The 17,030-nt window shown below is 41.9% G+C and overlaps 1 long non-coding RNA gene and 1 pseudogene across 1 annotated transcript; both read right to left on the reverse strand.

Moving 5' to 3' along the window:
- Positions 1-378: 378 nt before the first annotated feature.
- LOC117545920 lies at positions 379-2,877 on the reverse strand. Its single transcript, XR_004568896.1, has 6 exons — positions 2,718-2,877; positions 2,406-2,494; positions 2,206-2,311; positions 1,867-1,936; positions 988-1,046; positions 379-660 (listed from the first exon to the last, which is right to left on the reverse strand). It is a non-coding gene; the product is annotated as an uncharacterized LOC117545920 (long non-coding RNA).
- Positions 2,878-8,275: 5,398 nt separating this feature from the next.
- On the reverse strand, positions 8,276-8,393 carry LOC117545941 (annotated as a pseudogene).
- Positions 8,394-17,030: the final 8,637 nt, after the last annotated feature.

Below are 17,030 nucleotides of genomic sequence, written 5' to 3' on the forward strand. Positions count from 1 at the left end.
CAGGCCTGGCCATCACAATATGCCCCCCCCTTGCTATCTTACAAAATAAAAGTGTCACATTCATGAAACTTGCTCCATTTATTGGTACCAGTCCTAGAACCATACCCTGAAAAATGCTTGAGGGTGGGATTCATAGAAACCTCTTTTGGTGGGGGGGGCATTTTATGACAGGCCTGGCCATCACAATATGCCCCCCCTTGCTATCTTACAACATAAAAGTGTCACATTCATGAAACTTACTCCATTTATTGGTACCAGTCCTAGAACCATACCCTGAAAAATGCTTGACGGTGGGATTCATAGAAACCTCTTTTGGTGGGGGGGCATTTTATGACAGGCCTGGCCATTATAATATGCCCCCCCTTGCTATCTTACAACATAAAAGTGTCACATTCATGAAACTTGCTCCATTTATTGGTACCAGTCCTAGAACCATACCCTGAAAAATGCTTGACGGTGGGATTCATAGAAACCTCTTTTGGGGTGGGGTGCATTTTATGACAGGCCAAACAATAGTTGCATTGGTTGAAATGACAGTGGACAGTTAATGATGGTTCCTTCGGGGCATTATGTGCATCCAGGGCACAAGTACGGTTGATCAACTGGCGGCCTTTGTACACATTGGTGGTGGTACCACTGCTGACAAATGTCACAGCAAATCTGAGAAAACAATAAATACTTGTTATGTAAGGTATGCATTATGGGATTTTTTTATGATAATAGAATATCTCTAATGTATTTCCCACTAACATTCTAACCATTCCTTCAATTATCGAAATCTTTCAAAAACATAAATGTTGTGTTATGAGAAAGAAATACATTTTCAACAAAAATGTATGGAAAAACAAGCAAAACATTAATCCTTTATCAGTTAATGCTGAAGATGCCAAATATAGTAGCAATTACCAACGCAAATGTTATGTTGATAAAGTCTGGAAACATATTTCTGCTAATTTTCTTTATTTGTAATGTGCAATAGGAAATTACCCAATGTTCTTCATCCTGCTCCTCCATCCCGCAGTAAAAGCAAAGCCTGCTTAGATCATCTGTTGAGACAAAACGTAATCAATATCTTCAGATAAACCACATAGCAGATTTGGGGTCAAGGTGACCCATTCCAATTTTTGACTAAAAGGTCAATTATATAAGGACACATTTGTTGTGGTCTTTATTATTTTGTGTGAAGAAAAGGCAAAACACACACAAACACATAGATTTTCTAAATGATTAAATCTGAGCACAGAGGAGCCATCTGCTCCTTCTTTCACTCTCTCCGTACCCTCTTTAGAATGGGAACCTGCACAATGTCATTACAAAACATCCAAAAACTTCTTTCGCACTGTACGCATCAATTTAAGTTTGGTTCTCATGGTTCTTTTGTTGTTCATCACATTAGCTTTACAGCTTTGATTATAATAAGTTCAAGGTAAAAATTAACTGAGGATATCAGTTAAAAGTAATAAACACCAATGAGCACATTGAAAGGAGGAAGATGGGGAAATCTCACATCTTAAATAAACCGCGGAATTGAAAGGGTGTGTTAGAGTGTGACGTGTGTAGCCTATATGAAATTGCAGTTGAAGATGCCTGCCTGCGATGCTTCATATGTTATCTGTTTGGAGTTGAGATACACAATATACTGTATGTAGTGACTATTTACCCTAATCTATACTTAAGCCACTGTGTTGCTTTTAAAACCCTGATAATGTCCCTGGTCAACAGTACCAATGGTCCAAGCAGTGATACAATACAACAATTTGCATGGCACATTATTAATATACTAGGTTATTGATGCATACTTATGAGATACAATTAATAAAAGTAACTACATGAAGTCATTGACAATGTTGAGAAAAGGTAACAAACCAGATTCTCTGAGGAGAGAAGTAGCAATGTCCAGCCTCAGCTCGTGCACTGCCTTCTGTGAGGTTTCAAACTCAATTACCTCCCCCAATAAAATGTTCTCTGCAAACTGAAGAGAACCTTGATTAGTATATGGACTGCATGGTCTATGATTTTACCCTCAAATGGAATACAGACAAATGACCCAACAGATTTAAAGAATGACATGTTGTATATGTGTAGTTTGACACAATTCAATACATCTTTGATCAAGATGTATAAAAGCAAGTCAAGATATTCAGTCTAATTGCTACTGAATTTGAGTTTGAGAGTAATGTTTGGCTAAATGCATTTCACACTCACTTTTAAGGCCAGGACACCACAGGATGTGCTGTCTTGTTGGCGATTATGGGGGAGGGTGCTGCATGTCCATCTTGACACCTAGCAGCCTTTCATCCTCATAAAGGCTCTACAGTATGTATATAGTACATGTGTCAAGATGCAGCACATCATTGTCAAAATACTCATAAAACACCGGAACTAGTACACTGTATCAAATGTACCTTGTAGACTGCAGGCACACCTTCGTTTTGCCTTTCCCTTCTCCAAGTGGATCCAAGAAGAGGGTTTTCTTCTCATGGGGGTACATTACCTTTTATTATTCACATGGAAACACAACATGCATTAGGCAGGAACCATGCATTAGGCAGGAACCATACATTACGCAGGTACGATGTAGGGTATTGTTTAGATTTGATCAATAATAAGTGACAGCATGTATGTGTGGCCCGGTTATCTTGCAAATCACTAATTATATATGGTGTATACAGCACTATAGATACAGATTGGAGCTTAAAATATGCTCCTATTCTCACCACCAACATCCAGTGATGGTTCTCGTTCACAATTCCCACGATGACTGTGTGCCATTGGATCAACCTGAGAGTAGTTGCAAAAGTATTACATTCCTGTTGAAAAATGCACATTTGCAACATTTACAAAAGCAAAGTCATTCCAATCATGTACATACCCGGATTCTTCCAAATTTGTGTTTCCAGATGGTGGTCATAGCGTAGCTGTCAATAACAGCTGCTTGACCGTCATTGCGCTGGTTGATTTTTCTGGGTATGGTTCTAGGACTGGTACCAATAAATGGAGCAAGTTTCATGAATGTGACACTTTTATTTTGTAAGATAGCAAGGGGGGGCATATTGTGATGGCCAGGCCTGTCATAAAATGCCCCCCCCCACCAAAAGAGGTTTTTATGAATCCCACCCTCAAGCATTTTTCAGGGTATGGTTCTAGGACTGGTACCAATAAATGGAGCAAGTTTCATGAATGTGACACTTTTATTTTGTAAGATAGCAAGGGGGGGCATATTGTGATGGCTAGGCCTGTCATAAAATGTCCCCCCCCCCAAAAAAAAGAGGTTTCTATGAATCCCACCCTCAAGCATTTTTCAGGGTATGGTTCTAGGACTGGTACCAATAAATGGAGCAAGTTTCATGAATGTGACACTTTTATTTGTAAGATAGCAAGGGGGGGCATATTGTGATGGCCAGGCCTGTCATATAATGCCCCCCCCCACCAAAATAGGTTTCTATGAATCCCACCCTCAATAATTTTTCAGGGTATGGTTCTAGGACTGGTACCAATAAATGGAGCAAGTTTCATGATTGTGACACTTTTATTTTGTACGCATAGCATATATGCTGACAAAGACTATGTAACATTTGTAAACATATTTTGATTATTAGATGACAACTATGTAAAATTAAACAATACATTTTAAAGCACGTTTATACAGACAGGACGTAACAATAATGATAAAAAAAAAAACATTTAAAAAAACAAACTGAAAAGGAAGTGACGAACGAATTTCGACACCTCAAATACGTAGCGAAAAGTTCAACCAGAAGAATCAAGACTATGAGCTACCACTAAACAACTCAGTCTGAAAATTACCATTAATAAAAACCCTGAACGTTTACTTTTCGTTTTAAACATCGTTTTAAGGTGTAAACCTATGGTGTTAACGTGTCATTTAGAGGTGAAACGTGTCATTTAGAAATGCGCGTTCCCGTGACAAGGGGGGCATTTCATGACGGGGAGGCATAATGTGACACAACACCGGCACTTCTTGCTCAGTACCGGCATGCTGGCGGTACTCCGGTACTCATGCACCGTGCCAGTACTCAACACTCTCCCGCCGTTCTTATTATACATCCATATATATATATACAGCCGCCCGGTACTCAGTAGATGCGTCATGAGGTGCCGAACGGACATTCTCATCGCTCTAACCGCTGGAGTTTCACAGCGGCTGTCAGCTGTTTACTCCTGTCATTCAAACAGAACGTGCTGGAGAGGGGGCGGGGCTTATCTTCTCCATGTAAATACTGTGGTGGAAACGACTATGTCAAAATTAACCTATTTGACCGTGATTTAATAGTAATACACGTTTCAAAATAATAATAATAATAATGCCGAAGTAACAACATACTGAAAACTGTTAGTAAAACCATGTTTTAATGCTTTACAATTGACATACCTAGATGCACGTGTGTTGTGTTGTGTTTATGCAGTGCAACTGCGGGTGGGTGGCTATGTAGAGTGATAGAACAGAGCAGGCACGCCCCCGAGAGAAGGAAAGCAAGTCACGTCACAAATTAGCATTTCTAAAATGTTAGCTTGGATTAATAAAAGTGCAAAAAGACAGCGGTTGTCGCCGGAAGAAACTTCAAATACAGAGAATGCTGTGCCTGTGTTGGAAATTGTGTCTGATGGGGAGCTTTCTTTGGTTGATCCTCCTGCTCCAAGTTCTAGTGCATTAGCATTAGCACTAGCTCCGCCGCCTCCTCCAGAGCCTCTAACGTTAGCTGCTGCTGGCGCAACTGCCACCACCAACACCGGGCAAAGCGATGCACCTGACTGCTGGACAACGGACCAGGTGCAATCTTTTTGCAAGACCAATGCATGGCTCCTTCTTAAAGATAAGAAGCTAGGATGTCGGATATGCAGAGATGTCAAATCTTTGGGAATACACACTGGACAAGGACTGAAACTGTCAACTGAATGGGGTGAGTGTGCAGTGTCTCATTTCGGTGTTGACAAGGGCAAACAACAAGCTAGCCTGAGAAAAAAAATCAAAGAACATAAAGAATCACAAGCCCATGTAAAAGCTGCTGACATCCTTACATCTGCTTCACGTGAAACTATTCAACATCAAGTGCAGTCTATGCATAAATCTGAATTAGACACCACTATCAGAGTTTTTCGAACGGCATATAAAATTGGCAAACATAGCCGGCCATTCACAAACATGCCAATTGATTTGAATGTACAGAAACTGAATGGGCTGAACGTGGGCAGGGTTTTGCACTCCAATAAAACCTGTGGTGAAATCATCGACCACATAGCTCATGAGCTGAAGAAAAAAATGGCAAAAGACATTACAGAAAACCAAAGAAAACTCTGTGTTTTGGTCGATGAATCTACCACTATTAGTAGTAAAACGGTGCTTGTTGTGTGTCTACGCTCAGCATTAGCTGATGCTGAGCCCGAAACGTTTTTTTGGGAGCTGATCGAGTTGGATGGAACAACGGCTGATGACATCACAAAGGCGTTAATGGAGTGTCTTGGAAGAGATTTTAACGAGGACTTTTTAGGTCAGTGTTTCGTTTCTTTTGCATGTGATGGGGCTTCAGTCATGCTAGGGAAGAGAACAGGCGTTGCTACCTAGTTGTGTAGTAAATTCCCAAGCCTGTTTGTGTGGCACTGCTCCAATCATCGTCTAGAGCTGGCAGTTGGGGATGTGGTCAAGGAGGTCTCAGGGCTCAATCATTTCCAGATCTTTTTTGACAAACTCTATTCCTTGTTCCATGCCTCCCCCAAAAATCAGAGGCAGTTAGCGCAGTGTGCGCAAGCAGTCGGACAGCGTCTCCTGGTGATAGGGCGTGTTTTGTCCATCTGCTGGGTGGCTTCAAGTGAAAGGAGCGTCAGAGCAGTCTGGGAAAACTACCGAGTGCTTCATGATCACTTCACAAATGCTGCAAACGACACGAGCAGGGATTCCAGAGACAGAGCAAAGTACAAGGGCCTGGATGATGTGCTCACATCTGCAACGTTTTGTCAGCAATCTGGGACTGATGTACGATGCGCTCACAGAGCTCAGCGACCTCTCTCGGCAACTCCAAAAAAGAGAGATGACACTGCCTACAGCAGATAGGCTCTTAACTCGAGAAATACGAGTTTTTGAATCCATGGTCACCATGCCTGGCCCACACATGACTACAGTTCATACAGCTCTAGCTGAGAAGTCCTTCAAGGGTGTTGCCCTGCGTGAGAATGGCAGGCTTGTACAGATTCATGCAGGTCAGTTTTTCCGCAGTATGGTAGAGAATCTGAGACACAGAATGACTTCCACAACCTCCTCTCATGTCAGCACAAGAGAAATCCCATTACATGGCCGGGAGGCCCGGGACAATCAGCTAATCCAGGACATGAAAGTTATCCATCCTGGAAGTTGGCCTGAAGAGGAGTTAGACGTACAGTATGGGGACGTAGAGGTGCTACGTTTGTGCGAAGTGCTGAAAGTGGACAGAAGAGAGACTGTTCAGGGCTTTCGCGAATACAAGGAAACCAGGGCATCCCGTACACCTGCTGCCATGGAGCCTCTACTGAAAGCAGTCCGAACCATCGCTGTCTCCACTAGTGAGTGTGAGCGGGCATTCAGCTGCATGAACGATATCCTTACTGCAAAAAGGAATGCTCTCTCTGTCAGCCGACTGTCCAGCCTGGTTTTCATTAAATGTAATGGACCATCACTAGGACAGTTCAATCCGGAACAGTATGTGAGGTCCTGGCTGGCAAAGGGAAGGAGAAGTGCTGATGAAAGAGCCTGTCCAGCTCCAGCCCCTGATACTGATGTCCCCAAGGCCTTCTGGAGCCTTTTCTAACAATATGAAGTATATTGCAAAGCAGCTCACCCAGTGAGAAGACTTTTGGCATAATGTGCCAATTTGTACAGATCCTGGAGATAGAAGGACTTCAGACCAACCAGGGAGTTATCTGATCAGCTTGGTGTTCAATGTAACTCTTTACCATGGCTCAGACTTTGTTACTTGCAGTTACAGTTTCTCATTTTAGATTGTGCAAATTTTGCATTTATTTTTACATGTTCTTTGTTCATGCTCTTTATCATTTTTCTGAGTTGGAAAGTTAGATTGCATCATAGTTTACTTTATACATATTTGTATTCTTCAGTGGTGAAGTATATTGCAAAGCAGCTCAGCCATGTGAGAAGACTTTTGGCACTTTTTCGTTTTTCGTTTTCTGAGTTGGAAAGTTAGATTGCATTCAAAATGTACAGAAATACTTAATTTTGTTAAAGCTTTTTATAAAAATGCTTCTGACCAGAGCTTTGTTTCCTTGTCATTAATGTTGAACACCACCAGAGGGGCTCTCACCTGAAAGGTCTCTGCTTCATGTGTCTTCAGCAGAAGATCTAGACTTTGATTGCTATATTTTCAGTTAATATTGACCTTACTGAGCTTTAGCCATATCCGCTGCCTATGATAAAAAATGTTAAGTACAGTGAACCTTTCTAAAATATACAGTAGTAAAGAGACAAACCCACCAGCATTATAGTAGCCAAATTCTTGTTTGTGGGCTGTATATATAAAATTGACTTGAAAAAGTTGCTGATTTTAGAGTACTGGCACCTTTTTCATTCCAATTCAAGCACTGGTGATGACAGCTTGTAGGATTACTGGTCGTGCTAATGTTGTCTTGTGTTCACCTCTGCATGTGTGTTCTGTGTTCACCTCTGCATGTGTGTTCAGTGCCGTGTGTCTGGCAAATAAAGTCAAGACCCCCTCAAAAGTTACGGTTTATTTCATTTTAAGGATGAGCACCAAGCAACATCTCCAGGTGCTCCTTTGAGAACCAGGGCAAAAAAGTTATGTGCACCCCTGTTTATAAGCACTACTGCTTGTAGGCAGGCATGACAGTCGACCCATGTTCAGGGGAGGAGGGTTTAGTTTCCTGCACGCCTCGACGTAAGAGAGACGTAAGCGACGCCACCTCTTAGCTCCGAAGCTCTTGCCTCTAGACCGACAATTTTTTGGAGCTGGAAGTGAACCCGATTCCGGAGCTAAGAGCCGGCACCGCTGCGGTGTGAACAGGAAAAAACAGCGCTTTTCAGGCTCCAGCTCCGAGCCGGAGCTGAAAAAGCGCTGGTGTGAAAGGGGCAATGAGGGCAAATACACTTTCAGAGCCAAGGGGGCTGAGAGCGAGGCTGTACCCACTATTGCAGGTTTGTATTACAATGTTGTATTTGAGTATGTATTCACATTGATTGATTGATTGAAAAGTTTATTAACAGCTTGTATATTGGGTACAGTACAGTACAGCTCAAAACATACAATTGTTAAGGGGATGCAGACCAGAGAAAGACTTTCGTCTTGTTTACATCAGGGTCCCCCATTTCCAATTAATCATGTAAAGAACAGATACTACACTTGATCTTAGCCAAAAGGCCGAGAAGCGATGGGGGAAACATACAAAGTGTTTAATACATCAATTGAGTATATTTTTTGATACTACCACTAGGAGTCGCTAAAGTCAGTCATTTTCAAATCCTTCAGACTAATGCTATACCTATACTGAAAGGCAATAAACCTACATTTACAATTGAAACATATAATGGTTTCACAATCTTTAATGACCCTATTTTCCAGATCCTCCGGAAATTGATTCCTCTGTGCTGGACTTGTTGGAAGCTCAACCTGTGACTTTGAAGGCAGGCCAGACCGCCTCTATTAAGATCCTCTTTAAGGGCAAACCCCCTCCCAAGGTCACCTGGTACAAGGAAGGTGCGGAGGTCATGGAGGATGAGAGGACTGAGGTGGAGAGGACGGCTGACGGCACCATGCTGGTGCTCAGCAGGTGGGTGAGGCGTCATCCACTCAGATATTTAATGATCTTTTCAAAAGGTCACACACAAATTCAAATATAATTAAACTTCTGCTCTAACTCTTGCTGTTTACTAGATGTGTGCGAGAAGACAGTGGAGCAATTATGCTCTGTCTAAAGAGCGACTGTAGCAGTGCAGTGGCTAACCTGCAACTCAATGTGATTGGTAGGTGAAAATACATGTTTGACAAACAAAAAGTTTCATTCAACGCAGATTTTAAATATTTTACTCACAAAAGGACTATTTGTATATACATTTTTCATCCCTCGTAAACTTGAATTCTTTGTAATTCTCACATACGTTTACTGTAATCACATTTTAAGAAAAAGAGGAAATCCTTTATGAATTAAAATATATGAGGGCCATGTTTAACCATCGTAAAACACTATCAAAATACTTAAGCATAAATTGTGTCGGGCTAGGGAATGTTTGTCCCAATCATTTATTTTATTTTAGAGGCTAAAAATAGCAAAAAAACGAATTTTTTTTCAAGAATTGGAGGTTATACGGGATGAGTACTTGATATACAAATGCTAATTTTATGGCTAACGTATTCCTTAAAAGCATTTTCTCATTGAAAAAGATTCCACACACCATCCTAAGTCTCCTCAAGGGAAAGTGAAGTTTCTTGAACTATCAAGAAAGTGTAACAAGATGAGGTGGAAAACCCTGCGGTACAATGGAGGTAAGCAAGTGACCAGCTTTGTGATTGAACGGAGCGTGGCTGGTAAGAATTCCTGGACCCTGTTGGTGAAGTAGACAGCAGGGCCACCATCTTTCCAGATAACCTACCAGTACCGCTTCAGGGCCGTGAAGGTAGAGGGAATGAGCGACCCTCTGGAGACAGAGGAGGTGCACGCTGGAGAACCTGTAGGTGAGAGCTAATTATAAGTACAATATTTATTATTATTTATAAAGTGGCATCATCAGAATCATCTCTGGAAACATTGAAGAAACTGTGCAAAGTAAGATAGAGGGAAGACTAGTAATCACCATCATTGTATTATCACCACAGCCATTAAAATGATCATGTCATCTTTAAACTCACCTTCCTTTTTCCATATCTCCTAGTTCACTCGTGTTTTACCCAGAACCCCCAGGCAAAGCATCCCAGCCCCAGGCTAAGCCTGATATATGAACAAACCCCTCTGATAAATCCTTAAGAATATAGATTGAAATAAAAATGTAATGGGCTTGCTACTAAAGAAGATAGTTGAAAATGAAATTGAGACTCTTTCTAATGCTAACTTGAACTAAATACCAATAATAGTATAACATGCATGTTTTTGGCTGAATTGTCTTCCTTTTCTTCACTTCTTCTTTGTCTCTTTGTATTTGGTGTCTTACAGATGACAAAGGTCTGTTTGAGAGCCTGACCAAGCAGGCAAACAAAGAGAAGTTGATTTTGTAAGAAGTCTGCTTCAGATTTCGCCACTAGATCCACTTTAATTGGCCACTGACCTTATGCTGCATGCTCTGTAGCCACTAACTGACTTTAGCTGTGGTTAGTCTTTTATAGATTAGAAATCTATAGATCAGATAGAACATTAGTTTATTTTTGTTTTTGTTTAAAGTGCTGTTTATTCAACATCTTCCAACTTGCTTTGACCCAATTTTTCCAGTGTTAGTAATGCAACAAATGGGCACTAGATGTCATGCTCGCTCCCTTTCTTGTGAATTCATTCTGCCCCAGGAGCATATTAGTGTTTGGTGTGTTGAAGGGATTTTAACTCAATAATCAGTTCACTCAAAAGTCATCCTTTCTCTCTAAATCACAAACGCTTTCCTCGATATAAAAGTCTATGTTTATCTTTTCCTCAAGGGTTCACAGTTTTAGCCCAAATACAGTTGTTTTACAAGGCGTGGTGTACAAGGCCACATTCCATGTCAGCAGATGTGTCCGTCCTATATATCGCAGTGTATAATTTTCCCACAGGCACTTTGAGTCTGAGGTGGGTGTGAGAGCCCAATCATGCAACTATCTCAAATCCTACTTCAAGTTCCCTTAGGTGTCCTAATGGTTTGTTAACATGCATAACATTACAAAGCCCTAAGTTTGAATCTAGTCTACAACTTCTATCACGGCCTCGTCTTTTCTTCCCTGAAGAATTCCACTATGGACGATTGAGTAAATAACACATAAATGCATTCTAATATATTTCAGAAAAACATAGAATTGATTTAATCCTAAACCAATAACTTGCCACTGTGCATATAATGCTGCCAAAAAGACAGTGTAATTTATTTTATTGGCTCTGTCTAGACCAGGGGTGTCCAAACTACGGCCCGCGGACCATTTTGAATCGGCCCTCAGCAGATTGTAAAAGTATAATGGAATATGGCCCACAAATTAAACTTGTGCTTGTCTTATATTGTACTTCTTAAATATAAATGTAAACATATATTACACAGTAGAATTGATGTGTTAATAAGAACACTTTTCAAATAAATTCAGTCAATTCAAGTTGGAAACATTTTCAAACACATCTTAGTTGATAAGAAAAAAGCCTAATGACTTATTTACATAACAAGCTTGATATACACCCTTCATATTTCTCCTTATTATAATAAATCTGAGGCTTCTGTTTTAAGGGATGAGCTGCCAACACTCACAAGCATATACATTTGATTGATTTGGCTAACTTATAACTGAACTTATGAGGCAATATACCTCTAGTGAGTGACCCAGCCCTTCGTATATTTGTTCTGTATGTGGCCCTCTGTGAAAAAAGTTTGGACACCCCTGGTCTTGGCCATTAAAAATAAAACAATGAGAGTGAGGTGCTAAGCAGCTCTAGGCCTTTTAAAAAATACCATTAATAATGTTATGTGACAGGAAGCAACTGGAACATTTTAAATAAATGATATGAAGTTATGATTCGAATAAATGCAGTAAGGCTCTCATGCATTCAATGGGATAAAGATATCAAATTCTCGACCTCGCTCATTCCTGCCACCCTGGCTGCAGCCCTGTATGACATCAGTGATGGCTCTCAGGTTAAAGAGGCCTCTGTCTGGGCGTTGTCTCTGAGCGGTCTGCTGCTCCTCCAGAGAGTGAGTGGGGTCCGGTAAGGAGCTGCCAAACACACACAGAGAGGTTGAAACCCCTCTCCAGCCTGACGTCACTGTGCTGGCTCACACAAACTCCATTTCTATACAGAGACCAGGGGACTGCCAGGGTCCGGCTGCCAGTTCCAAATCAAGGCACCAACCTACGTCACCTTCCTCTTCCTCACTGCTCGGCTACGACACAATAAGGTTGAAGGAGTTTGAGCTGAAACTTTAGCCTGAATAGAAAGAAACTAATGGCGAAAGAGAATCTCAGATCATTCTTCTGCCTTTTTATTATGTTGCATTTATATAACTAATTCAATAGATTAATGATGAAATGGTTTTCCAAATAGGAACTTGAATGAGGAAATATTTTACAACACTTGAATATTTCTGCTTCAGTTTGTGTTATTTGAGTGTGCAACTCAATTTTGACAGGATAACAACTGGTGACTTCTAGAATTGTGTGAGTAACATTCTGTTTTTAGACTTCTCTGTTTCAGTGTGTGTACTCTGTATAAATGCTCTGTAGTTGATCTGACTGAAATTGTGATTTTAAATCTCAAAACCGCTACAGTATCTGTCAGGCAGAAACTTGGGACAAGTAATTTGACTGAAACCTCAAAACTGAAGTAACTGACTGCTATGGTTAACTTTGATTTAAACATTTGTAGAATACTAAGAGCTTTATTGAGTAGGTGTAACTGTATTAAGGGTTAAACTCATAACTTTATAACTTAGGGTTTAATGTAATTGTAAAACCATTGGGCCACTGAAAAGACAATAACAACTCAGGAGGGAGCCAGTCTAGATTTCCTTTTGAGGGCCACCAGCTGCAGAGAGTTAACTAATTAAAGGGACGTGGCCCCACAGATGTGAGAACTCAGCAATCAGGTGTCCATTTTAGGTAGCACTTTCCTGGAGCGTCAGACGAAGACTGACAAAGACAAAGGAGTCCTGCTGGAGTCAAAGGCTGCGTTTCACTTCTCTTATTTTTCATTTCCTCGCTCCTCGGTCTCGGTCTCACCGGAAGTTGATTTGTCTGCGCCATCTTGAGTAGCGTCCCAATGGCCTTATTTTTGCCGGAGGAGCGAGGAGCGATAATGGAGGAGCTATAACCGAGGAACCACCAGACCATCCTCCGATGAAATCCTCAGACACTCGCGCCGCCCCCTTACTGTGTATCGCTCACTGATTGGACGATGCAGTGCATGCACTGATCTGATGCTTCTTGACATGAGAGCAGTTTCCCAGCGGAGTGAAGAAAATACATGAACCTCACGGGAGTCACTCCTCAGTCTATACCATGTTTTGTTTCAATTAATGTATCATTTAGTTACAAATATGTGATATATCTGAACAACAAAGTGGTCAAAAATCATTTTATTCATGTTTTGGAAACATTTTCATGATCGCTTTTTTCGTTTTACATTTTCATTTATTGTCATTTCCATTCAGTCAGTCATTAAGTGCTATTTAAAATGTTAATTTGCTACATATCCAAACAAACAAACAAAGTGTGCAGTCCAATGAATGTTAATCTAACTGGGTTTTATACATATCTCTTTTTCTTCTCTCAATTATTTTATTTCTATTGTGCACTCTAATCAATATTAATCAAACTATTGTTCGTTTATACATTTTAAGAATGGCGTTTATCTTTTTTGAGAATGAGTTTTTATTTAATTTATTTGGGTCTACAACAGATGATACAAATGTTTGTGTCAGTAAATGTGTATGGTGTGTGTGGAAATAACGGGGACAGAGCTGCTGTTAGACGATCAGCTGTGCAGCGCACAAACGGACGTCGCTTTACGTGACGCTCCAGAGGAAAGGACGTCCTATTGCTCTTAAAACTCATTTCCCTGCTTCTCGTGGTTTCCTTGCGTCTCTCCATGCTTCCCTGGTGGGAGGGACTAGTCACAGGGAAATGACGTAAGTGAGGGAAGCAAGGATTCCATTTAACCAAAGTGAGAAGGGCCCAAAGACTGACAAAGACAAAGGAGTCCTGCTGGAGTCATGAGGGAGGCAAATCCTACTTTGATTGAGCCAAGTATCGCTGGTGTTTTATTTTGTTTTTTAGCCCCTCATGCTATAATCATGTGTATTGTTGCGAAACAGAATAGCCAGCATGTGTAGTTCTGGGGACGGGGGGGGGGGGGGGGGGGGGGGGACGCGGTGGACCCGTTCAAATCCAGTTTTGGACAGTCTGCCGTGATTCCATCCCATTTCAAGTGCTGTTCGAGGCTCGGCGTAACCCTCGGAGCACACTCTCCAATCACAGAGCTTGAGGACTATCACGGGGTTTGTCAAACAGAACACATGGTGTAGTCCAAACGATAGCTGGGGATTCTGGGTAGTGTAGTGTCTTCTGCCATCCTTTACTCCGAAAAAATATTTGTTTCTCCGAATCGAAGGGGAAAAATACAAAAGCATTGCACACAATTTAAACCAATCAATGTTGTGTAATTAACAAGGATAATCTGGTGTTTTTTAGTCGATGAGTAGTGCAGATATCACTGTAAAATCAATCGACAGTAAGGGGAATACTTACTTCCGGGTGTACAATTCTCCGTTATCCAATGAGAATGGACGCTCACATTGCCTTTAAGGGCAGCCGACACAAACGAACGCCGTGCTTCCATGAGCGTCCATAGAAGCATATGGACATCCCGGAAAGCTGAAAATGGACGCTAAGGGCCCCCCCTTGCGTTGAAAATGGACGCTAAAGCCGACAGGGGACTTGACATAACGTCAACATAGGCCGACCTGGGAGTGAGGATGTGTTGCTGGACCCTATCCCTTCAAACCTCCTTCAGACTATCGCTCCTGATATTCTACCGTTTCTCACCCATTTCATCAACACTTCTCTAACTTCTGGTCACTTTCCAAACAGTCTCAAGGAGGCAAGAGTAAACCCTCTCCTAAAGAAACCCACTCTCAACCCGTCTGATGTTATAAACTACAGGCCTGTCTCTCTCCTCCCGTTCCTGTCTAAAACACTTGAACGCGCTGTCTTTAAACAACTCTCCTGTTATCTCCATCAGAACAACCTTCTGGATCCGCACCAGTCTGGTTTCAAGGCAGGTCACTCCACAGAAACTGCCCTCCTTGCTGTCACTGAGGAACTGCACACGGCTAAAGCAGCCTCCCTCTCCTCTGTCATCATCCTTTTGGACCTGTCTGCTGCATTCGACACAGTGAATCATCAGATCCTCCTTCGCACTCTCCAAGAACTTGGAGTTTCAGGCTCTGCACTTTCCCTCATCACCTCATACCTCAAACAGGGGTAGACATTAAGGGTAAAATTCCACTGGCCCGGAGCATTCGTTAAAAAAAAATCGACTAATCATGAAGAAAATTAACACATTTGTTGCAATAGTAATTTATGCACAAACTACATTACTACAACATTAATCATTAAAATTAAAATTATTATATTGTGGTCATTGTTAAAAAATGTCTGCTATTATTATGAGTATTATTATTAGTATAATGTGCTTTCTGCCTTCCTGTCATTATCAGGAGTTAGAAATGTAATGGCTATGTAATAGATTAGAACCTTCATTCTCCTAAACTGCTGGGACATTTCCCTATAGCGAATATACCTTTATATGTTCTACTCTTCACTTACTTGTCAGCATAGGTCGGCATTGATGTACAGAGCCGACAGAAGACCTTGTTTATATTGGCATCATATTGAGAGGTGCAGTGACGCATCCTAAAACCCGGAAGTAAGCTGCTGGTTCCCTCGACAAAAAGCAATAGGATTTCTCCACCGGGTTTTGGAAAATAGCTGGAAATAAGGTCTGTGGAAAACGAACCTGTTTGATAAATGCACGTTTTGTTTAGCCGGATAATCTCCACACCCTACTTTTATAATTTTCAAATCCTAAATCTAATCGATAGATTTATGATTCGAAAATTATAAAAGGGTTTTAGGATGCATCACTGCACCACTAGAAGCCAACTCCATCGATCAAGCTGGCTGAAACTTTCTCTCCCTCTTCTTCTCATACTCCCTGTCACTCTCCTTTAACTCCTCTGGTGACTTTCTTTTATTTGAAGATCGTTTTTGCCCGGCGCTTGTCCGGTTACCGCTGGTATTAAAAACATTTTGGCGAATGTAGGTGGCGCGAAAGTCTGTAGTGAACGAGCGCGCTCCCGCTCACGGGAGCCTGCTCGCGCTGTGCTCCGCAGGAAACAGCTGTTTGCTTTTCACCCAACAACGACAACCGCCTCACGAAACGCTATGTTGTAGCGTTAATAAACTAAACAATTTAACAAAATGGCTTGTGAAAATACCTATAACACAGGACCATTTTCTTTTTTTAAAAAACAATATTTTTAGTGGCCCGAGCGGGCAAGTGGAAAGTACGTTATGCTGGCCCGGGGGGTCTGAAAAGTGCTTCCGGGCCAGCGGGCCATTTATAATGTCAAGCCCTGTCAAAGACCGCACCTACAGGGTTACTTGGAGAGGGTCGGAGTCCGACCCTTGTCAATTAACTACAGGGGTCCCTCAGGGCTCTGTTCTTGGTCCCCTCCTCTTCTCCTTGTACACAAACTCGCTCGGATCAGTCATTAGCCCGCATGGTTTTTCATACCACTGCTACGCTGACGACACCCAATTAATTCTGTCCTTTCCCCGCTCAGAGACCCAGGCCTTCGCACGCATCTCTGCTTGTCTAGCTGACATCTCTCAGTGGATGTTTGCTCACCACCTCAAGCTCAACCTTGACAAGACTGAACTGCTTTTCCTTCCGGGAAAAGATTGTCCCACTCTTGACCTAACAATCAACATCGGCACCTCAGTTGTTTCCCCGACTCAGACTGCAAGGAATCTGGGTGTGACCCTAGATAGCAAACTGTCCTTCACTGCAAACATAGCTGCTACAACCCGCTGCTGCAGATACACACTTTACAACATCAGGAGGATACGTCCCCAGCTGACCCAGAAAGCGACGCAGGTTCTGGTCCAGACTCTTGTCATCTCACGCCTAGACTACTGCAACTCCCTCCTGGCTGGTCTACCTGTATGTGCCATCCGACCTCTGCAGCTCATCCAGAATGCAGCTGCTCGTCTGGTCTTCAACCTTCCTAAATTCTCCCACACCACGCCGCTCCTCCGCTCCCTTCACTGGCTTCCGGTAATTGCTAGAAT

This window comes from Gymnodraco acuticeps, unplaced genomic scaffold (assembly GCF_902827175.1).
Source record: "Gymnodraco acuticeps unplaced genomic scaffold, fGymAcu1.1, whole genome shotgun sequence".
NCBI lineage: Eukaryota > Metazoa > Chordata > Actinopteri > Perciformes > Bathydraconidae > Gymnodraco > Gymnodraco acuticeps.